Source organism: Cyprinus carpio, chromosome A10 (genome assembly GCF_018340385.1).
Source record: "Cyprinus carpio isolate SPL01 chromosome A10, ASM1834038v1, whole genome shotgun sequence".
Taxonomy (NCBI): domain Eukaryota; kingdom Metazoa; phylum Chordata; class Actinopteri; order Cypriniformes; family Cyprinidae; genus Cyprinus; species Cyprinus carpio.
The window spans coordinates 12071478-12097807 of NC_056581.1; the positions used below are offsets into that span (position 1 = coordinate 12071478).

The window sequence follows — 26330 nt, forward strand, 5'->3', positions numbered from 1 at the left end:
AACCCAATAACAAGATGTTTTACTTGGCAAGGGGAGGTTGAAGAGAGTAGGTCAACGGAAGTCATGATAGCTAAAGATTCTGCAGGATCTGTCTGTCTGTCTTTATGTATTTCATGCCCTACATTTTTTCCCGAAAAAGAAAAAAAAGTCTGCCAGAGCATCTGGAACGCAGTGAAAGGAAGGTGCCCGTGGAGTATTTAGAATGCAAAAAAGTTCCAGAAACAAGCAAAAAAAAAAAAAAAAATCCATAAACTGTATAATATGATTCTTTAAATTGTTTATAATGTTCTACACTTCCTGATTTTGACAGGAGCAGAGAAGTCCTGAATAGCAGGTTTAACAGGGAGAAAGAATCACCTTCTGATGAGACCAGTGGTGCAAAAATGAGCATGGTGGGATAATGAGCCGATGCTTGCTGCTCTTGGCCCCAACAGCTGATGTTTGTCTTTGCGTAGTGCCCGGAGCTACGCCGAATGGAATCCTTGGAAACTCCAAACAATCCAATATTAAATTTCCTCTGCAATGCCACAGGGAAAGAGAATCATGTGTGGGGGGAAAGGAAGGCAGCGGGGAGATGAGAGGAGTGAGAGAAAGAGAGACAGAGAAAGAGAGAGCAAGACAAAATACACTCATAGAGGGTGAGAAGATGAGATGTCAGGGGGGTACGGAGAAAATGAAAGAAAGAACCAGAGAGACCAAGAATATTCAGGGATAAAATTATGGGTTATTTTGAACGGAAAGTCTCTCTCTGGCCATCCTCAGGTCTGAGCCAAGTTTCGAACCCGCAGGTGCATCAACAACTGTGGCTTCCATCAGATATAGTGTTACCATGAAAGCTTCCATGTGCGCCTCAGGGAGACAGACACATTCCTTGGTGGATCTATAACATTTCAAATAACCCTCAGTCCAATTTCTGACTGTTTATTTTACTAAATGGTAGCGTTCTTCCACCTAAAGGGGCCATTATTTAAATCAACGGTGCTGGTATGCCATGACTAGAACCACATGGAATCTTGGTACCATATTGTAAAATAAAATAATCAAATTTAGTTCAGCAAATCTCAAAGATTTTTAGAATTTAAAAATTTTATTTAGAATTAACAAAAATGATTAGCATTAACGCATGCACTTTAATTATTTTCAGTGTAATGCGTTAAAAATGTTTAACACAATTAATGCATATATGAGGCTCATGAAGGTGTTTTGTATGACACATAGTGGGAGAATGTGTGTGCGTATACGGCAGGCTCAGCAAACACACTCCAGTGGAACCCCACGGTCAGGACGTCTCCTCTCTAATGTACACACACCATAGCTTTGCAGACAGATCGCTCTGCGCTCTCGCTCCCAGTCTCTCTGGAGGTGTACAGAGAGGCCCTGGCCGGCCCCAGCGCTCTGCCCTGGCCATCTGGAGTACATTAGGGCTGGGGGGATATTGGATCCCCCTGCCGTGGCCGGCTGGATGGGTGGCCCGGCCCAGCGCAGCCCTTTTCAGCAGCCCAGCATGATTGATAGGAGGCCTCACTCACTGACTCCCGCTGCAGTCACCACACACTGTGACCAGAACACACACGCTACTACAAGCACTAGCTCGAAAACTACGACACGTGTACATCAAACTGTGGCACACTGACGCCTGAGGAGATCGGTATGAGCAGACACACTATAATGGGTGGTACTGTATAAAGTTTTATACCAGCTGATTATATAACAGCACTTTATACACCAGACCTGGGCTGCGAAACACAACAGATGTCATCAATAAAACATGAAAGTTCATCACACGCAATAAATCAGAGTACTGGCTACAAAACTAAGGACCTGACAAATTGGCAGCAAAGTGAGCTGCAGTACATTTATATTCTACTTATATCACTTGGCTATACTCAGAAAAGCAATATCTCTAAAAGAGAACAATACTTACAGTACTTAGGAATGAATAACATAAGTTACGAAAGCTCAACGCAACAAAAATGTTGCAAAACAAGCAAATTAATTAATTATTTTTGTTAACCCCTCCATTTATTATTTTGTTTGACATGATAGATGTTTGAATGATACAACAGTGTTTTAGTTCCATGTTAAAATAAAAGCAAATCTCAGATTTCTTACCCTGACAATAATATTGTGATGTTTGAATTGTTCTATGTTTTAGCGCCATGTTACAATAGAAATAAAAAAATGAATAAAGTTGTAACATTGTGAGAACAAAGATGTAAATGTTATAAGCTTAGTCACAATGTTTAAAGAAAAGGGGTAATGTTATATGAATAATGTGAAATTAAAGTAAAAAAAACAACATTTAATTGAAGTTACAGTAAAATTAATTTTATGTGAATAAAGCATAATATTTTGAGATGAAAAAAACAACATTATGTGATTATCACAATAGAAACAGGCTGCATTATTTTATTTTAAATACAAAAATGTTCCCATAAAAGGCCTGAGATTATAAATATAGCCTACCATAAAAGTTCCTTCAAGTGCTCCAAAGATATTGCAAGAACTATTTCTAAAAGCAAGTTAAAGAAAACTAATCTTCGCCCACGAAGTTGGCTAATAAATTGTCTTACGTCTGTGATGCATACCTGCACACTGCACACCTCAGGTTAATCCCTAGCTCATAAAAGAAGAGAGGAAGAAAATTAGTGAACGTGGCAGAGACTAGGAAATTGTTAAAAAAAAGAAAGAAATAGGCGACATTTCGAGTAAATGGCATCCAAAACCCACTCCAATTATCTTTGGCAGCCATGCCAGGGAGGCTGACTTAATTAAAGTGAGTGGAAAAGGAAGGGGGGAGGAAGGAGAGAGAGAGGGAAGAAGTGATTGAGGGGGCAGAAGAGTGCGTATCAGCGCCAAGCACAAAGCCGAGCACCACCGCCGTCCACCACTCTTTCTCTTTTCAATTTCACTTCAAAGGACCAAAGCAAGAAATCATAAAAAAGGAAGAGCGAGATGTTTTTAAGCAATATAATTGCACTATTCATATCCAGTGTTTTTATCGTCATTCAGATAGGACAAAAAATACATAAAAAGAGAATAAAAAATGATTTTACTCGCCGCTAAATCCCCAATAATCCTCTTGTGCTTTTCCAAGTCTGCCTTCGACGTTGACCTTTTCGCAGGAATCCTGTTGCCATGGAAACTCTTGCTGCACTCTCCCCGAACACACATCATTCTGTACATATTTCTGTCATCGCTCTGACAGAATACTCACAGGAAATGGTTGTTTAAGCGCAAATGTAGCTTGTTTTGCAACCTAAACTCTTTGCTAATCACATTAGTATTCATAGAGACTAACTGACCACGTTTTGCGTACGTGATTAACAGTGCATGCTAACTCGCATGTGATGTTTACAACATCTAAACAAGTTCCATTAGCACTCAAATGAATATTAATACACAAACTTCTGCTGTCAGTCTGATGGTTGCTGAACTACTTCATGCCTGGTCGACCCAGCTAGAGTGATATGGCGTATCTCTCTTTAGTTCATCAACACTTCATCATCTCCTCATGTAGATGAAATCTTGAGTATGAAATATATAGACAATGCCAAACAGGAGGCAGCTGGTTGCTGAGGGCCGTCCAGAAGGACTGTGGGTGGCAGATTTATAAATTCAGCTATAATGTGTGACTTCAAAAATAAACTGCTTTTAACAGAGGACAATGGCTGTTTCATAACTGCAAGATGATGTGAGATGCTGTGATTTCAATGCTGTGAAGATGGTATAGAATACTGGATATTTGAAAAATAAAAAAATATATACATTTTATTGGTCTTATGAATTTATTTTATAGTACTACAGGATGTACTATACCACAATGTACTGTATAACACATTTCTGTAACATACAGAACATATAGGGAACACATATATTCACTTATTAACTAAGAGTTTTCCCTCAATAAACTCCTAATTTGCTGCTTATTGATAGTTAGTAAGGTGGTTGTTGTAATAGTTATGTTTAGGTAATGGTTAGGGTTAAGGGATCCAGAACATGGTCATGCAGAATATGGCTCTAAATAACTGTGTGTTAAAATAACTAATAAACAGCCAATATTCTAGTAATATGCATGCCGATATGTAACTAGTTGATAGTAAATAGTGGTCCCTACTCTATATATATATATATATATATATATATATATATATATATAATTGTTAATTTTAAGTGAATTTATGAAAGTGAAAAAAGTGAAAGTGACCTGACATACAGCCAAGTATGGTGACCCATACTCGGAATTCGTGCTCTGCATTTAACCCATCCAAAGTGCGCGCACACACACACACACACACACACACACACACACACACACACACACACACACACACACACTCACACACACACACACACACACACACACACCATGAACACACACCCGGAGCAGTGTTACGCATCACAACATTACAATGTACAGTATGAAAAAAATAATATTCATTTTATCATATAATATTCAAAAATAAGCAAAGTAAATTTTTACATATATATATATAATGCATTAGATGTAAATATTATTGTAAAAAGGGGGAAATCAGCATCCATAATTAAATATCCAACATCAAATAAAATTAAAAAAAAAAACCACTGCACAGTGCTATTTCAGTATATACTATAGTACCGGATTATACTTTTTTTGTGTGTGTGTGCAAAAGTGCCACAACTGTTCGCCCCATTGTATTTGTCAAAATGAGCATTGCAGGTTTTGTGCCTGTTTGGATACCTGTTTAATATTTTTAATATCATTGTGGATGCTGCAGGATGATTTTTTTAATGATGTTTGCAGGCTGAGCGCTGAAAGAGGCTCTATGGGCCAGACAGCTGAGGGCCGGAGCTGGAGCCAGGAGATAAGACCGACTCCAGCCGCCTTGCTTTAGGGGACAGTGAAAGACCGGGTAACTTGACAACCACTATTCTGTTTGGCTGAGATCATATTAGTCTATTTCTCTTTCTCAGACCAGACAAGTTTTTTTTAGTCTAACTTCCAACATTTAACCCCTTCTGTGTCTCAATTTCCTTTCACTTCTAATTCCTGTATTCTCAAGTTTTTTTCTATTACAGGTTTTATATATACATATGCTATATATACATATACATATACATATACTATACATATACAATGTGTATGTGTGTATATATATATATATATATATATATATATATACACACACACACACATACACATTGTAAGGTTCTTCAAAAATACTGACATTACTGTCAAATTACTGTCCAAAACAACTGACTAAATATGTTCTTCATTTCTTTTACATTAATGCCAATACCACTGAAGGTTCACTGTTGTTTCTCAACCCATCTTGTGCTCTCATTTCACCCTCTCTCTTCACCTCGTCTCTGTCTCCATCCCTCACCCTTTGCTCCTTTTCCCTCCCTTGGTGTAAAACATTCCGGTGTGTTGAGCTCAGAGCACAGCGTTCGGCTCTCAGAGAGAGGATTGTTCTTGCCGCACAGGCCCAAAGCCCGTTGCCACGGATACCGCCATACCACAGATCTGACCCTGGAGAACTGAGCTGCTCACCCTCAGCAGGAGCCACTGGCAGCTGCAACACAGCTGTTAGCGCCGGGACAGGGTTACTTTCTTTCTTCCTCTCTCTGACTCACCCATCCATTCAGTCACTCGCTCTCTCATTTCTTTATTAATATTCTTTATAAACACACACACACACACACTACCATTCAAAAGTTTGATCAGAACGATTTTTAATGATTTTTTAAAGGAGTTTTTTATGCTCATCAAGAAATATTATTATGATGTAAAATAAAGTTTTTCTATTTGAATATACATTAAAATCTCATTTTTACCTGCGATGCAAAGCTGAATTTTCAGCATCATTACTGCAGTCTTCAGTGTCACATGATCCTTCAGAAATCATTCTAATATTCTGATTTATCATCAGTGCTGGAAACTGTTGTGCTGCTTAATATTTTTTTGGAACCTGTAATACATTTTTTCAGGATTCTTTGATGAATAAAAAGTTAAAAAGAAGAGCATTTATTTAAAATAGAAATCTTTTCTAACAATATACACTACAGTTCAAAAATTTGGAGTCAGTACATTTTTATTCTTTATTTTTTTGAAAGAAATTAAAACTTTTATTCAGCAAGGATGTGTTAAATTGATAAGAAGTGATAGTAAAGATCTGTATTGTTAGAAAAGATTTATATTTTGAATAAATGCTGTTCTTTTTAACTTTTTATTAATCAAAGTATCATGAAAAAAATATTGCAGTTTCCAAAAAATATATATTTGGCAGCACAACTGATAATTCTCGTAATAAATCAGCATATTAGAATGATTTCTGAAGGATCATGTGACACAGACTGGAGCAATGGCTGATGGAAATTCAGCTTTGCACAGAAATAAATTATATTTTAAAGTATATTAAAATACAAACCATTATTTTATATTGTAATAACATTTTGCAAGATTACTGTTTTTTTCTGTATTTTTGATCAAATAAATGCAGCCTTGATGAGCATAAGAGACTTCTTTCAAAAACGTTACAAGTCTTACTGATCCCAAACTTTTGAACGGTAGTATATATATATAATATATATACATATATATATATAAATTCAACCTAAGGCCCTCTGATTCTTGTTAAAGAAAACATAAAAGCAAAATTGACCCCATTTACTTTCATAATGAAAATGTTTTTGCTCGTATTGTGCATGATTCATTAGTGCATGTTACTTTAAAGAAAAAAAATGCTTGCTTTCACAAAGTGTCATCAAAATGTATTAAGTGACGTGACATACAGCCAATAATGGTTACCCACACTCAGAATTTGTGCTCTGCATTTAACCCATCCGAAGTGCACACACACAGCAGTGAACACACACACACACACACCGTGAAACACACACCCATAGCAGTGGGGCAGCCATTTATGCTGCTGCGCCCGGGGAGCATTTGGGGGTTCGGTGCCTTGCTCAATGCCAAATGCAACCACAGTAATGCCACCCCCAGACCGAAACCCAAACCCACAGCCTTAGGAGTCAAACTCTCTAACCATTAGGCCACAACTTGGTTACATCAGCAGAAAAATTAACAGCAAAAAATAATAATAGGACAGTATTATTTATTGCTCCTCTGTGGAAAACTTGATTCTGATTAGTCAATCGCAGTGTTCTATAGTCAAATATTTTAAAATAATGACTGTTTAATTGACCATTGCCCCTGGCAACAAATTATCTACATAGCCGTGCTAGTTTTTTTTCTCTCTCTCATATTATTCAATGGTCTCTTCTAAAACAAAACAAAACAAAATAAATAATTTTAATTCTGTTATCATTTTGTGTAACACAAAACGAGATATTTATAGTGTCCAAGCTACTTACTTATTCATATAATGAAAGTGAATGGTGATTTAATGTTAATGTTTTGTCTGTTTTAAAACTTTATAGTTTATAAACATTTCATTTTGTGTTCCATGGAAGAAACTGAAGTTTTACAGAGTGAGAAAATGATGAACTAATATTTTGCTGTGAATTATCCCATTAATGTCAGTGTGGCCCATTTATGCGTTTATACAAAGACCACATTGCAAAGACTGCTAGATCTAGCAGGTTTGCATTCCACAACACCAGAAAGATCAGGCCCTTTCTAACGGAGCATGCTGCACAACTTCTTTTCCAGGCCCTTGACATTTCTAGGCTGGACTACTACAATGCTTATTCCTTCTCTTTTTAGCCTGTACTTATTTTAACAACTCCTTAAACTTGGTATTAAGAGCACTTCCTGTGTATGTTTCCTCTTTAAGAAGAATCGCTTTATGTATTCCCCAATTGTAAGTCGCTCTGGATAAAAGTGTCTGCAAAATGACTAAATGTCAATGTAAATGTATTTAGTACCGGTTATAGAATATCATTTTAACAATCTAAAGCTACCCTGATTGGGAATTTCAAAAATAAAATAAAATTTATCAATTTATTCTCACATCCTTGCATATTATAGCCTAACATCCACATGTTGTGATTATTAGAAATCAAGTTTTTTTTTTTTTTTTTTACCACTGAATATTTTATGTCATTTGGTAACATGTCATATCAGTCTCTTTCATTCACTCACTGTCTTGCTTCTTCACCAAATTCTCACATTCACTCTTGCTCTTTCCCCGAAAAATTCCTTGGCAAACTATTTAGAAAAACCAGAGCGGTGACTCAAGTCTCCCTTCCACATCAATCACAAGCGTCCCACGGTTGTTCACTTTATCCATAGCATGATCCATTAAACCGTCGTTATCCAACATTCAAATCAAAACAGATGTTCCCCTCTAAAATCTAAAATTACAGTAAATAAATAAAGAAACAGAGGAAGACAAAAACAGACCTATTTTTTACATTGCCAGAGCCTATCCAATGTCATATTATGGTTAGATGTTATGGCTGGAAGCTATGCCTTTTATCTAATCAGGGCATAGATTTTCCTCTCTTTTCCACCTCAGAGATAACCCGATTACATGGTAACACTGTCTCTGAATCAGTTTCGCAGCTGCCCTGTGGTTGAGTACACAGATCTGTATGCAGCGGTGACAGGTAGAGCTAAAATGCTGCTAAACTTACATGGAATACAAAAATAATTATTTGCCCGACAAGGCAGAGGCATTACCAATATAAAATAAAGTTTTATGTGATTTACCTATGTAGAGAAAGTATAGGGTCCCTGGTAAAATATTAATCCATATTTACTAGCTTTAATGCTAATCTACATGCTAGTGTGCGCCTAAAATAAAAAAAATAAAATAAAATAAAAATGCACCACACAGATTTTGTCCAATCATATTTCTCTAGTAAGAGAATGTACTGCCCACAATTCCATTACAATCAAATGCAAGTAGTATCATATTCATGGCTGTGACTTGGCCAAACTTCCTGTTTCAGTAAAAAAAAAAAATAAAAAAAATTCATATCAGTATTCGTCAAGCCATTTCATGTGATCTTGAATGTATTATGGTAACAAAATAATAAAAAAAAAATTCCACTTACATAAATTATATTGTACATACAAATAAAATAGAAGTAACTGCAAAAATAAGATTTTATAATCATATTTTAATTAACTAAATGGGTATTTTTAAAATAAAATCGTCAGACTACCTTATGAAAAACACGACAATAAAAAATGAAGCACGGTAAACAACAAAAGTAAGTGTGCACAGCTAGTGTTCAAAAAGTTAGAAGAGCATCTGTTCTCAGTAAACATGCTGTAGAGCCAAACCCTGAAAACACTAACAGAGAAGTGTGTTTGTTTGAAGCAGAACAGCATGACAAAAGACAGTTAAATCACCCACTAAGGAACTGCTATCTATGTCAGGTTGTTTCTATTAGTATTAGCATTCCAAAAAGACTTTCTGTCTCTCTCTTACAGACACAGATATAAATCAGCTGAAATGAGAGAGATAAACAAGGTTTAAAACAAAAACACCCTTGAGTGTTTTATGGGTTAGTTTTAAATGAACATTAAATCTTTCCTCTGACGTTGATCTGAAGAGCTGTTTAACATCTATATAACATCCATTCAGACGTGATGGTGTTTTGCATCTTTCATCATATCTAAACAATCTACACGTGACAAAAAACTGCTGCAATGAAAAACTAACAACTGATATCTGGGAAATGTGTGTGTTTGTTTTTTTTCTTCAGATTACTGTCAAGCAAATGCTCTTTTCAGCTAGGAGTGATGCACACTTTAAAGCGCAAAGTTTGGCACTTGATTTATGTTATCTAAGAAATCTGTGTAATCAGTTTGACATGCACAGATTATCACAAAAATCTTTAATGTGATTCCGTCTCTTTCATCTTTTCAAGCATGCACGTTATGTTGAATTTTAATGCGTTTATATGTGTATCTATCGGTTACATGCACGTAGGTGTTCGCTCAGAGCGCGTATGTTTTTGCGTGTGTCTGTGCGTTTGAGAGAGAGACAGATCCAAGCACGTGTATGTGTATCTGTATTTCTACAGTAAAACAGTAGGGTTGCGCATTCCTGTCCGACATAACTCAAGACAAGCAGACACTGAAGAAAATGCCTATAAAACTCTCTCAGCCTCTTCTCCTCCATCTGTTTTGTTTTCCTTCCATCTCTCCTTTTTGATGAGCTGGGTCTTCAGTCCCCCCCAATAAAATCCCATTAGCTCTTAATGAAGTCGAGCTCGCTGCCTCGCGCCTTCACCTCATTTAGCACAATTGTCTGGCAGCCATTAGCACGGAGGCAATTACAGCCGAACGGCGAGAGTAATTGGAAATGCCGACAGGGACCCCAAGAAAACGGGAATAAAAAAAAATAAAAAATATTCAACCTAATAAGCCTCCATTGGGTTGGTGGGGGCTGCTAGGCTAAATCAACATAATGCTAATCGAGGCTGATGAGGAACAGACTCGGGGTGAAGGACAGGGGTGGTGGAGATGATGATGATGACGATGATGAGGTTGAGACTGTTATAGAAAGAGCAAAAGGAATCATACTAATCAACTGCTCACTGACACAAGGTACTGTACTGTTAATGCCCGTGTAAACTAATGCCATACGGAAAAAATATCAATATCCACTATTAAAAGACAACATGAAATCAAAATGGACCACATTTTAATAAGCGTCCCAGACCCAAATGTACACAATTTATCAGAAAAATAATATAAATCACAAAAATAATACTAATAGATAAAATGAAGTGCTGCCTGGCATGATGTTTGGCACAGAAATAACGAAGTTAAATGTTATGCAAATGTTCTTTCTGCTGCCATAATGATAATAAATGAACAACATTAATAATAATAAATAATGCAGGATTCACCAATAAATTTCCATGACTGTTTTTCATGTTTTTCCACAGTATTTTACTAATAAAGTACAATTACTAACTGATTAAATATTTTATATCTAAGCATAGCTAGAAAAGCACATTTAGAGGCAATATGAAACTGTAATGTGCCATAAATAATGTAGGTGGGACTTTAATTATGAAATCATTAAGCTATAACATTACTAGTTAGTATAAGTTTTGCCACACCCTTGACAATTTCAGCAGCAAACTGATTGCAGACATGAAGAAAATGATTACATTTTAAAGAAAATTAATTAAGACTACAATACATTTTTCCTCTTTTGATTAACATGCTCTGATGCATTGTGCATGACTTGTTTTGATTTCACGTTTAAAATAGAGCTTACTGGAAATAACATAGTCTTCAGTCTTCATCAAATAAACAACGGTAACATTCCATGCAAAAGGACACTTTGTTAAGTCAGTCCTTGAATAATGAACAGTCACACGGTGATCTAGGTGTTGTGTGTGGTCTGCTGGTGCCAGAAGCCAGGACATCTCCCTGGACTACTCACCTTACTTACTCAAATCAAACTGGGCAACTGGTGGCAGAAACCTGATCAGAGGGGGTAAAATCAGAGGGCACCTTTCACAAGAACTGGGCAGACTGCCCAACAGTCCACAGGAGGGGCAAAGAATAGGGTCTGGTTGGAATGGTGTGTGTCTGTGATGTGTGTGTGAAGGCGTCTTGGCACTAACTTTCCGTAGTCGGCTTGGGAAACAGAAGGTCGAGTCCCACAATAGTCTCCCATGGGGCATCCACAATACCAGCTCAATGACCGTAGTCAACAATACTCTCAAGGCCTTTTATTCACAGAGTTCAATGGACCAGACACACCCAGCGGCACTTTCCTACACAAAACAAGATCCTGTCTCACACACACACACATACATATTCATACAGCCTTATATAAATGACAATATTGCTTCTATAAAAGAGCCTTTCAGTTACATCTGTCTAGAATGATCATAGCGTTGGGGACGCCACATTAAAACTTGGCAATAAAAGTTAGCCATAATTTAAAGTAGTACATTTGTATAACTTCATTCATAAATAAATAAATAAATAGCATTTTAATACAATGAAATAGTACATTAATGAAAGCATGATGATTGAAGCACAGGGCTGCTACCGCAGAAATGAAAAGATGCAGGCTCCTTCCATTTCTCTTGAGCTGTGCTTTCACTCCAAAAATGTTTATTTGTCTAAAAAGATCTACAAACAATCACTTCACTCGACAGGAGAGAGAGCTTTCCAGTCAGGAGGAGATTTAATTAGGGAAATCTCATTAGGTTTAACAAAATTAAGCGTAAAACAATCCTCGGCAGGGCTCCGAGTGCGAGAGGGAGAGAAAGAAATGGGGAATTTGGGGTTATGAGCGATTAGAATCAGGAGGATATTGAGATAGTCACTTCCATGCTGCTGTGGGGGAAAATGGCTCTAGATACCCAGCTGTTTTCACACTCAATTAAAGAGACTTGCCTGGCTTTTACCCCCTCTGAAAAGCAAAGTGTTAACCCTTCCGCATATTGCGGCTCAGACAAATGTGTCCCTCATACTCGCCGCCTCTCACTCATCCACAACGTAATTTCACCCTGAGCCCACGAACCATTAAAGACACAATTGTGTTTTCGAACAAATTCACACTCTATAAGGACATAACAAAAAGTGCTATTAAAGTCAGGAAACAAACTCTTAAACAACACAGCCGGGGTGATTGCGGGCGAACAGCAAGTGTTGGAAAATTCATTTCAAAATTCATCTGTAAAGGCCCAATTCAGACTAAACCAGCAAGGAATAACTCAACGACTCCAGAAGAGCAATATCACTGCAGAGAAATCAAAGGGTTGTATATTCTAGGCAGCTAGATAGGTGACACTGCATATTTATCAGACATCTTCAAAATGTGAAAACGACCTTGGTTTACTTTTCTCACATTAAAATGGAAGAAAATAATCTGGTGACAAGCATGGCTCTGTTCCATCACCTAGTGAGCTGCCCTGTGTCTGCTGCCTACATAGGCATCTGCTAGCATCCTAAAATGAAACTGAGCCTCCGAAATGGTGACCTGACATTGTAAAATGAGACAGCAACTCTAAACAAGTGCCGATGCACAAAATAGCATTTTAACATTAAATGCTTGGTTTACAATTAATTTCTATGGAGTGTACTTTCCAGCATTAAATTAATAGAATTAAATGAATGAATGACTATCTAGCTAGCTAGCTAGCCAGCCAGCCAGACAGATAGAATAAAGAAGAGAAAGACTGAACAAACAATAGATAGAACAAATTAACAATAGAATGAAATAGGTAGATCAATAGAATAATAGAACGGACGGATGATAGAACAAACAAGACAACAAACAATCTAGATACAGAACAAATGATAGAAAAATAGACAAATGCATGATACAATGGGCTCAGCATGTATGTCTTTGAATGAACATGGAAGTGTTGATTTAGGAACTTACAGTTTGCTTGTTCTCAGCATTGGAGCATCTGATGTTGGAGTCTAATGACAGAATGAATGAAGAACGAACAATAAAACAAATGACTGAACAAACAACTGAAAAAAAGTGATATAATAAACAAAGTAACGATAGAACAAACAATAGATAGAACATGACAGACATGAACGACAGAACGACAAAAGATTGGTCCATAGAATAATATAATGATAGCTAGAACAAACAATAGAACAATTGAATGCTAGACAGAATGATAGACAGAACGATAGAACGATAGAATGATAGATAGACAGACAGACAGACAGACAGAAAGATTAAATGATAGAATGATAGAATGATAGAATGATAGAATGACAGACGGACAGACGGACAGACAGACGGACAGACGGACAGACAGACAGACAGACAGACAGACAGACAGACGGACAGACGGACAGACGGACAGACAGACAGACAGACAGACAGACAGACAGACAGACAGACAGACAGATAGAAATTTTTTGAGAATTTTTAAGAGAATTTTACCGAACCTTGATCTTAGACCACTACATACAACAGCCTTTGCATCAGGTGGATGTCTATGATGACTTAAAATACTGCCTACATTGGCAGCTCACTAGCTTTTAGAACAGAGCATGTGTGTTTTTGAATGAATATTTAAGTGTTGATTTAGGAACTTACAGTTTGCTTGTTCTCAGCATCGGAGCATCTGATGTTGGAGTCAGTCTGACAGCACACTTCCCTCCAGACAATCTACAACACAAGAAGAGAACCCTTCTGAGTACAGTTACATCTAATGGTCTGCGCACTAATAGCAAACCTGAGATCATTACTCCAGCGGCATTACAGCGAAATTTGTAAAATGGCCAGAAATGTTGACTTGGATTTAAAGGTGCCATGTGTAAAAACTTGAGGTAAAAATATCCAAAAAATGACCTACACGCATCAAAAGAATGAGAAGAAATAGGGGCGATGATGTCATTAAAAAAATGTCAAGTTATAGTGCTGCAGAGATATCAACCTTAATTAGCATTAGCATTACTACCCACGGCCCGACAGGTGTCGTAATACCAGTTTCGGCCATGGGAGGCGGTATGCGGGCAACATAACCACCAGCCAACCTGCAATACACGAATAACTCGCACGGCTTGTGGGCGTACTTGAACCTGATGTCAAGCAACCGCGCTCGGAATCACAAATCAAATCCGATAAGAAAAGGAGCCGAAACAGAGTAAACATCGGCACTGCTTTCCATCGCTGGAGACAACTGATGGACTTAAAAGAAATGAGCTTCGACTCCGAACTTGCAACATTTATTTTGGATTGGTAAGTAAGATGCTGTTAGTATTTCGCTAGAAGTTTGTTTTATATGTTTGCGTATTTTTTTCGGGAAGTTATAACATAGAAATGTATCGAAGGCTGCTCAGCAAACGTGCTATTGTTAGCGATGGCTAACCGTAGCTGCGTTTGATAGTAAGCTAGCTATAACTTACCCACAGATCCGATCCGGTTTTCACCTGTTATCTACCAAAGCCCGTCTCTACCAAGCTGATGCTAAAATGTAACATTACCTAAGAAGCTTGAAATGTCTTCGATGATAATGAACCAGAGAGAGAGAGAGCGAGAGAGCGAGTGAGCCCCGGCCGCGCGCGCACTCACTCACTATATTCAGAGCGGTCAAGTTTTTGAAAGCGTGTGAAAAGAGTCAATTGCGTGTGTCTCACGGTGAATGCTTGAGAGTTGGCAGCTCTGGTTACGTTGGTTGGCGCTAGCTTGGTCAACATCAGCTGTCTGATGTTGACCAATGATGTTGACAGAATGCTGTCTGTCAAATTAATTTAATTCAAATAATGTGTATATACAATTCAAAATGTAATATGAACAAAACGAATATGAACATATTCACTGGTAAAGGTGAAGGGGAGTAGCTTGAAGATGTCATGTTTCAAAATCACTTGACATCACCCAACGTTCCTCTGGAGGCAAAACGTCCTTTAGGCTTCGGCTATGGCTCTAGGGTTGTTGTGAAGGTAGGGGCGGAGCAAAGAGACTATGCCGTTTCTCGTTTGTTACTCTAGAGTAGACCAATTCACTTTATTGAGGCATACTGCCCCCATCTGGTATGGAATGTGGAGTATGACTTGATTTTTTTGCCAGACATTACACATGGCTCCTTTAAGCAGCACTGCATTTTGAGAATGGGGATCATTTTATTGACGCTGCGTGATACCAGTGGGCCTGCTGACCCAACAATTTGAAAAGCAATTTGAGATTTTGAGTGAAAGTATATGTATGTGGGTGTCCTGCTGTTCTGGCTTAATAGAGGCTGTAAGTGTGTGTGTGTGAGCTTGAATAGGTGGGCAAACAAAGATATAGACAATGGCAGGAATGGCGGCCAGCCACCCACACTTCAGTCTGTCAGTAAAAGTTTGTGTGAAACCTTTCTCGGGTTTCTTCCAAACTACAAAGAAAACATTTTAGGGTTCTGTAATCCCTCCCGCAGCCTCTCAAAGCCCCAGAGCCCTCCACACACACATCCATACAGTCCACAGCCCACCTCCCAGACCTGATCTGCCTTCCTGTTGACGTCAAAGTGAATTAGAGCAAGGAGAGTGCAGCGGCTCCCCCCGGGGGGCTGGAGAGCTAATCATGCTGTTCCTCACCGGCCTCAGAGGAAGCATTAGCATTCCTGTTGCAGCAGACCACCTCATCTACAGTGCAGGGGCCCTTAACAAACAACCAGGACACCAAACACACACATGAACAGCTTATTTAGAGAAATACACACTAATAGGCCCCTCATACACACCACAGTAGCCTCCAAACAGAGCCAGGTGAACAGAAGATTGGTGGGTTTGCCCTTCCCACCCCTCATTCAAATAGTCAGAGAAATGTGAACTTTAGGGTAAACCTCTTTCTCTAATACACAGCGCAACTCTGTGAAATACCTTATCCCAGCCTCCCTCTGTCTCCACACCGACCTTCTGCACTCCCTCCAGCCGCCCTGAATAATGATTCCACATATAGCGAAGGAGACTTTACACTTTAGACTGTGTGACTGACCTGATTCCTACTGAGATGACTGTGGCTTGGCTCTCTTATGTCTGATGGTCTGATTCAGTGTTATTTTTAGTGATGCACTGATCATGATTTTTCATGGTCGACTCAGATACCGATTTTTTTTTTTACAAGCAAACTGACCAATTCTGATTTCTGTTTTGTTTTGTTTCTTGTTTTTTTTTAAGCAACAAACAAGAAAAGAATGTAAGTATAATAAACAAGATGTTTATTTGGTATTTAACAGGCCAAACAGGCTTTTGGCTATTGAATACAATAACTGTAACTGTATCTGAAGTTAACGGTGGTAATGGCGAAGTAAGCACTGACATTTAGCATCAGCATTTAGCTTTTGTTTTTAAATTGGATTGTTTGGTTGGTGGTTAAAGTAGCACAATGATCATATCCCATATATCAAAATTCAAAATATGTCACTTCCATACTTCCACTTCCAAAAGTACATATTTAACAGTTCAAAATTGATCAAAAACATAGCTAAAAAGCTTCCTACCAGTGGCCATTCTTCACAAATCATAACATCCAGCACAGTTTTGTAAAACAGAATGCAAAATGTTTCAATACAAGCATTTCAGTCAAATGTAATTTAAGCAACATTTCAAACCTTTAACCCAGAGTGGGGAATCAACCCATGGCAACAGTTTAAAAGTAGCCCAATTCCATGAAGAAAAAACATATATACTACCCTGCGGACTAACCTGAATCCAACACGAGCAACATGACTGTTCAACATGCCTAGAATATGGCCTTTAGCTAAATTCTAACAAAATAAAACTTACTACATTTTTATTATGTTATATTATATTAGTTTAGATGTTTTACCAGTGACTGATTGCTTTTTGATGAAGAAAACAATTGACATTGATGAATGTTAATGCTATTAGATAGCTTTCTCCCTTTAGATCCTCTTGTCTGTTCAGTCTTGACTGTCCTATTAAAATGAATATCACTACACAGTCTACTACAGTCATTATATCAACACATTTTAAACACTGTTTATGATGCATCTTAAAATCCTCTTGATTTTGACCCAAGAAATGCAAGGTTTAGGTGGTAATCACCCACAATGCCTTGTCAGTAACAGCCCCCCAGCTGCTCAAAGACTGAAAACATCATTTGCTGCTGGGGGTTTATAACTTCCTGTTACTATGACAACCATGGAACAATTCATATTCAATGTGTCTCTCCTCTAATAAAGTGTGTAACATTAGGGCGTAATTGTGTTTCTGTGCAATATATGAAAAAGCGCCTTGCAGTGAGAAATGCCTGGTAGCAGTTGTGAAAAACGTCTGGAAGAATGACAAACTCTTTGTCTGTGTCAGAAGATTGTGACTTGGCATCACAAAATCATTCAAATTTGATAATAAAAGTAACCTTTAAATACTTATGGCAAGCACAACTAACCACAGTGTCAAAAACAGTGCAACTCTATAAACCCCATGTGATGCATTTAAACTATCAATAGCTTTAAAAGGCATCATGGTGGAGAGTCTGTCTCTTTAATATCACTTATAGTAACTTATGGAAGTGCGGCAGGACCAAGGAGGTTGAGTGAAATGAATCAGAATTCCTGGGAATTAGAAAGGATTTAGCGGACAATAGCAGGTATTCCCACTAGTGTAACTAGACTCTGCTTGGCGTCACGACAGGCTTAAACTTCACATTAAACCAGTGTGCAGCTGACACAGGAGGCCACGCTAGACACAACAAGAGGAATATGAAGCAACATGCAGACGCATTAAGCTTATATATACACACTGAGAACAAAACAAACGCACATACTGCATGAAGCAAACGTTTATTTTGTCAGACTGACGAACAAACTCACAAAACAATATAAGCGCTTAATGAAGTAGCCTATACGCTGTGTTCTCCATGTCGAAACAACACTTTCCCACTCAGTGCACAGCACATTTCGCTTGATCTATATCTTGGAATATCTGCTGCAGTCTTCTCTACATTAGTGAGCTTCGGGAAACCAAAGAGGAAAAAGACTTAACTGCTAAAAATATCTCTAGGCGTAATAATGAGACAGGTAGATCCAGGCTCTTATCCAAAACAAATCCCTTCTAAATCTTTTAAATGGCACACCATCTCACCATGAAATTTTTATTCTCCTCAGACTTTCAGAGAAGAGTTTATGGGAACTTTAAAACATTAAATACGACCGGATTTAATGCCATTACTCCAGTCTTCACTGTCACACGATCCTTTAGAAATCATTCTAATATGCTAATTTTCTGGTCAAGAAAAAAATTATTTTAAAATCAATCTTGAAAATAGTTCTGTTCCTTATTATGCTGGAGCATTAAGGATTGCCATGGTGGTTGCTATGGAGTGCTTCAAATAATAATAAAAGTCCCTTTTCTCTTTGATATACTAGTCTCTAGATATGACTCAAATTCATCCTTCAAATATAAGTCTATGAGATTACCAAAATTCAAATCTCTAGATAAAAATTATAAATTAACATTATTTATTATTAAAACTAACATGACAAAAGCCGATGGTCACTTTGCTGTGTGGAATATCCATGCCTGAGCTCATACTGTTTCGTTTCTCTCTGCTCACCAGAGCTCTCTGGCCTTCAGCCAAACTCCAGCTCCCATCTGCCCAAACCCAGACACTCTGTGAGGCCTGCAGCTCACTCTGCTTCCTGTCCTGGGACTTCAGGAATGAGAGCTGGGACACAGTAGAGTCAGACACTAAGCTTTCAGCAGATTCCCTAGCTTAAGATGACTTTCATGAATCTGTCGCATGCACACAAGATGAGACACAAATGTACAGGCTCATGGAAACCCGTATGTGCAGTCTAAGGCTAGAAAATCAAGTAAGCAAATATCACTATTAATGCATTATAGTGTGCACTACTATTGTACATACAGGAGTCCTTGCATTACTGAGGCAGTAACAAACTTCAATAAACTGTCGATACTATTACACCAGATGTGTTAGTCCCTTTCACTCAGTAGCCATCTTGGTATTGCCCACAGGCTGCAATTTCTATGTAGATAATAGGCATGCAAGTATTTTATATTTATGCATGTGGCAGATGCTTCCATTCAAAGCGGCACTGCATTCAAGATACACATTTTAGAAGTTCTTGCTTTCCCTGAGAATTGAACATATGACACTGGCATTGCTAGCATCATGCTTTACAGTTTGAGTTAAATACAATACATTTTTGAGTTAAAAATAAAATATCTAATATATATATATATATATATATATATATATATATATATATATATATATATATATATATATATATATATAAATTTGGAAATGTTGCCTTGCCAACTACCTGAAAAACGGTTAAGTTGTAGTAAAATTACTGACTGAAATAAAATGAAAACCTGAAATAAAAATAAATGTAAAATATTTTGAAATATATATAAAAAAAAAATTACAACAAAAACTGAAAACATAAAATTAAAAGCTAATTAAATATCTATATCTATCTATCTATCTATCTATCTATCTATCTATCTATCTATATATATATATATATATATATATATATATATATATATAAATATACATAATATAAGTATAATATATAAATTACAAGTATATAAATTCCATTTCACATCAATAAAATCTGCAATAAAATACAAATCAATTAAATAAAATTTAAAAAAAAAATAGAATGACAAACTTTTTACAAAATAAAATAATAATAATAAAAAAAAACTTTTACCAACTTGCTGAGTAAAATTATCTTCACACTGCTGCTCACGCTGGCAGTAGCTCAGTTTTCTAAAAACAAACAAACACTGAGCATATATTTGTTTATGCTATTTCCCGCTACAGCAACTCTTGCTTGTGACATTGAGAATGCAGCAGCTACATTGTTCATTGAGTTTTGACACAATTCAGAAACAAAATCCTTACACCTCAATAACAATGATGTCCTCAGTCCACTTTTTTTAAACATAGTTTGGCTTGATCTTTAATCTAGCTTTTAATTCAGTTCTAGGTTACGATTTACCATGTTTTCCACTGCCACAGAAGTCGTATTATCCACTCTCATAACACTGGCAGGTTTAGAAAGGACAGTGAGGAATTCCCCTACCCTATATGTATTCACCATGACCTCTCACTCTGTTTTTCCACCCTCCTTTTCTAATGGGAAGGAAAAGGTTAACCCTTTCGCTCTTGCTCAGGCCAGTTGTGTTTATTGCTAAAGTCAGCTGAGCTCCTAAGGTGTGATGAGCTGTATTAAGTGTCTATAGTGCTTTATAAATACTTCTGGAGCACATATGACCAGCAGAATGTTGGACTGTGGCTTGACGGAGATATAAAAGGCAGGTGTACACCATATTTTGCATTACTGCCACCTTCTGCGTATTGTTTCGCACTTCTGTTCCAAATCCGGCAAGGATGTATTAGCCACCTGGGTGCATGGGCCCAACTTCTCTACCTAACAGTGAGGGCATTCGCTGTCCCAGCTCTTACCAAAAACTTGTCATCCTACACTAGCTATGGCAGATCGCCACATGCATGCGTCTACATTTCCCTCACACTCTGGGGCAGCAGCTGTTTATGTTTCACTTTTAGCTCAGAACTGTCATCAGTCCTTTCTGAAGGGCAACGCTATAAAGTTCTAACAGTCAGGGAGCACGAGATTGTTTTCCACGCAGTTGTGGTCGATAAATGGCCTGATGCATCGCTGATCAGTCTCCTGGCTGTTATCACACCCAGTGTTTGCGGGCTCGCATTAATATCATCCCCCGTATGGCAAGTGATGATTTCTCCGAAGACCATCCGTTTCTAGAGTTTCACACAAAGCGGGGCACACTTTCATCTGCTATATTTATCTCCCTCTAAGTTTTCAATTGAACAGTCACCAGAAGTCTCACGGCTAGCAGCTGGAGAAAACTGAAGTACAGGCATCTGTCCATAAGATCATCAACTAGTCAATTCAGTAAGGTCACCACAGCAGAGTTTACACTGCAACAGAGAGCACTGAAAATCCATTCATATCAATGGGGAAGGTGTATTGCAAAGTAAAAATGAAAAAATCTGATGGCTTTTAATTTAATAAATATAATATAATATAATATAATATAATATAATATAATATAATATAATATAATATAATATAATATAATATAATATAATATAATATAATATAATATAATATAATATAATATAATAATATATGTGTGTTTTATTAACATTAAGATTTAAATATATATATGCTGATGAGGCTGTGGGGGTACATAAGACCAAAACGGTTGGGAAACACTATGGTAATGTGCTAATTTATTGTGAAGTAACTGCTTTGGGAATTAAAGATTGTTTAATGTTCAGAGATATTTCCAAACACTAAAGCCAAAGCACACTCAGTCTGCAATCTTTTATATGTTTACATTCCACTTGAAAGGAAACAACTTTATGCCTTATGGGGCCCCTAAAAACAAAGCAGAGCGAGAAGCAGCCATATGTGGTTTAGCGTAGTTGGAACATCCATTAAAAAGCCAAAAATATGTTGTTGAGGACTTTTGTTGGCGACTGCAACCGCCTCTTAAATCTGAAATGACATGAGGTTTTCCCAAAACTGTCGGCACATACTGTATGAACGCAATAAAGCAGCTGGTGTGTGCGAGCGTTGGTGTGAAATCTCTCATGTGCTTGAGGAAAGCAAAGCACCCCCACAGCCTAAAATCGTGCTGCTTATACTGATGTGTCAAATATCACCCACCAGCAGCGCTAAACAGCACTGAGCTCTGAGGAATTTAGATATAACGATGAACACTCGCACTGTTGGACTGATAAAAACATGTACATATATAAATAGATAAATAATAGACAAATTAGCAACTTTTTCAACACTAAATTGCAGAGTGATTGTGAAAATCACTTTTAACTTATTAGAATAAATCATTTAGTGACATTACAACACTTTACAAGACTATTCTGCAACCAGTGTGGTATAATAATACTAAGAGCCTCTCTTGAAAAAAGTATGTTTTTATTGATCCTAGAACTCTTATATCATTTTGCTCTTTTTAAAGACATCTTGAGCTACAATATTAGTACAAAAACAAATCTCCATTGAGATCAGAGCAGTCACTGTGGGGCACAAAGTCATTGAAAATTGTTTCTTTTCAGTGTATTAAAGAACATTTGGTAGTGCAGGTGTTAATTTGAGTGCTTTTGATGATAAATTTCATTAAGCACCAAGTGTTTTCTCAAAAATCGAAGGGGGAAAAAAAAATAATATTTTGTATACAACATATATATTATTTATAGATCACTTTATAGATTCATAGCATTAAAGGACTATTCAAAGGATCAGAAGGCTCTATCCAAATATCCAAACTAAATTTGAATTAGTCTTGGTTGAAATAAATAAATAAAGGTAAACACAGTTTTCAAGCAGAAAAAAAACTGCAAGCAGCAAGCATGAGAAACTGCAAGCTGTAAATCAAAGATTTCGGCTAAAGCCACCGGGAAGCCAGGTGCTTTATGATGTCCCAGAGGCTGATCGATCCTAATGCATTTTATTAAAAAGCAAAAAAAAAACAAAAAAGAAACTTCCTACCTAATGGCAACAGGCCAATAAAACTAGCTAAGATACACTACTTTGCAAATAAAACTCCAATCCATTTATCTGGATTGATATGCATTAATAATCCTTTTAATTAGATGCTTTTCAGGAGTCACTCACCATCTATTTAAGGAAAACCATTCCAATGCATTAATAAAAAGAAAATAATAACTCAGTCCTTGCTGTTAAGTGATTTTGTCATGTACTGACGCCATTACAGGCATTTTGCACACATACAGCTACCGATCAATGTCTTTCAATGGCTCTGAGCTTGAAAGAGGATGATGGAAACGTGGGGGGTTCTGTTCGAAACGCAACAAAAGATGCACAAATAGATCAGCGGGAGAGGAAACTCCGATATAGCCCAGTGTCAAAGGTCCAAATGAAATCAGGTGGTTGGAATCAATGGTGGTCTGTGTTTGAATGCTCCAGAGGACAGAGCAGGAAGTGTGAATGGGAGAAAAACATGCCTTTATGAATGATGTCATTGAAACGGGATGGAGCGAGATGCTACTTTCGGAGAAGATGGCTTTTACAGTAATAGATGAGAATTCAATGCACTATTTCAGCTCTAATAAAAACGGTGCACTCCAAAAGACAGGAGAGCGAAATGCACACAATGCACCGCTGGAGAACATCTATCTCTCTCCAGTCACGCCAAATGACACCAACATATGAAATGTGAAAAACATGTGAGAACTACAATCTTCATCCACGCTCTAATAGAGAAAATATTAAACATCATTCTCTCTCAACCTTAGTCAAGCACTCTTCTGCCTCTAGCACATTATTTTAATTTGACTAGTTATTATACTCATGCATATATTTATATATTTAGGGGGGAAAAGATATGAATTGGTCTTGGGTAGGGTTTTTTTTCTTCCTACTTTGATCTCAAACAGAATTCAAATAAAATATTTTCAACCTTCATCTTTTCTGAGAAACAACTCAGAAATATAATAAATTCAGGATTTGGTGGAAGTGTTCGTATTTCCCTCAGTGACGCTGAGTACATTTATTTGGATTATCAGCATTCCACTAGAGATAAGAACAAAGGCACTTGAAGGTTTACAGTGCTGTTCAAGGTTTTTGAATTCAGAATTAATAATAAGCTGCTGCTAATTTGACTCTGCTTTTGATCCTGTTGAAGTAATTATTTCTGTTCTTATGAACAACTTTGTCTGTCATTTGCATGAAATAATAAGTATTATAAAAATAAAATAAAAAAATCACCTACCGGTTCAAAGGTCACTGCAATTCACTGGTGATTGTCAGGGCAATAGCATGTAGTTGCTAAGGTGTTGCTAGGTATTCAATGGTCAAATTCAAAAGATCCCACCCACAAATCACAATATGATATTCTGGTTTCTAGAATTGGCTTGGGTCCCTCCTACAATGCAAGTCTAGTAGATTTGTTTCCCAGGAATTCTGCAGGGTTTTTAAAATCAAACTGAAGGCATTTAAGACCTTCTTAAGACATGCAAACAAAAAATTACTGTAAATGGCTGGAAAAACAATAATTTAAACAACATTATATAGACCAAATAAGACAGGTTTTTACAAATGCAGCCATATTGTGATTCTTTTTTTTTTCAAAATTTAAAAACTTATAAAAGCTTAAAAAATTATAATGATAATTATGACTTTTCTTATATGACCTAAACTGTAACTTTTTAAGGACCCACATGGACCCTGTTTGATGACCTGCCAGGCAGGGTTATTATAGTTAATTAAAACTAAAACCATTAAAAAAAAAAATCTTTACTTGAAATAAAATGTAAAAAAAAATGTAAAAAAAAAAATATATATATATTATATATATATATATATATATATATATATATATATATATATATATATATATATATTTCAAATAGTTGCCAAGGCTACATTACTTGTTTTAATAAACATGGAAAAAAAAACTTTAACTTTAACTAAAATTAAAATGAAAAACAAAAACTAATTGAAATATTAATAAAATTTACAATAGTATCTCGATATTAAAATAAATAGCTCTTTTTCTCAATAAGTCATACAATTGCTGGTACTGTGTGTATAGCACAAACTGAGTGGAATGAGTTACATGTCATGTTTTAGTGCTAAAAATTCCTGCATTTTCTTGATTTTATTTGTCAACTTCAACAGACTTTTTATTAATCTTTTTTTATCTGTTATTTTGTTCAAGCTGTTTTAAATGCTGCAGATATAGACATGAGTGCAAGGATAGTCAAGGGCAGATTTTCATCAAGTCATTTGTCATTTGGCGGCATCTATTTAAGTGAGTGACAAGTGCTGACATGCACACCAAAGGACAACTTCATCACATTTGTTAACATCAGATCATTGCTTCTTTTTGGAGACTGGCGATTCCAAGTCGGTGTTTTCTCGGAAATCAAATCAGCGTCAGTTCCAACACATCATGCCACGTCTCTCCAAGGCCAAGGTGACATGAAAACAGCACGGCCTGTGATGTGAGCGTCAGCATACGGGTGACCCGTTAAGTGCCTGCACACATGTAAATCAAGCAAATCTTCCCCTACCTCCAGGTCTCAGGAGAGGAGTTTGACAGCCGTGCCTAGCGGTAGGAGAGCAGCGAAGTCATTTGGACACACAGTGTCCAATGGCAATAACAGGCCCACGTTCCTCAGAGAGCCATCAGGATCAGCAAAGGCTTAGCGGTGGAAGCCTGTAACAACACAGCTCTGTCTCTGTGCATTTAAGAAGAGCGAAGAACAATGTAACCTCATATTGTTTCACCTTGAACACACAAGACCCCAGCAGACTACAGGCTGATGAATAATTCTCATTTGAGCCTGCATTTTTTATTTTGCAAAGATACACGAGTATCTCATTAACTGTCAACAAACAAACAACATGTGTAAGATCTGAAAATCCAAATGAGACCATGGGCACTTAAATGATTAGTGCTGTGGATGTATTTAGTTGGCATCAAAAACAACACATTAGAATGGAAGACGATTTTCTAAATAGCTTTATGCAAGTCAAGAAGCATTACAATTGGTTTACAATCTTCTTTTTGCTCAGTTTACTTCCCTCATTTAGGGTGACTGAGTCATTTTATTAGTGATTAGTCCAAAAGAGCTCCGGGTCCTTGCAGTATTGAACCTCAGATTGTAATTTGCTCGTAATGTGGAGAAGGGGAATATGCAAATAAAGTTGGAGTATTTTGTGTTTGCAGTTTTGCCCCTGGCCAGCTTGTCCCGTGACACAAATCATCAATTAAGATCCCAGCAGGGATCTCGACATTTAAATTAGCCCCATCCAACAACTTTTATCTTCCAGACAAAACATTACAGCCCTGTGATCGCTTGCACTGCAGAAATAAAACAGCTGATTAAATGAGATTTGACTTTGGGTGGAAA

The 26330-nt window shown here is 37.1% G+C and overlaps 1 protein-coding gene across 1 annotated transcript in view; it reads right to left on the minus strand.

The window, feature by feature from the left end:
* The window catches only part of LOC109113274, a 66593-nt gene that overhangs the window by 37947 nt on the left and 2316 nt on the right, over nt 1-26330 (minus strand). The window contains exon 2 of the mRNA XM_042764562.1: nt 13998-14069. The gene's annotated coding sequence lies outside the window, so the exon portion shown is untranslated. The remainder of the gene's footprint in view (nt 1-13997; nt 14070-26330) is intronic.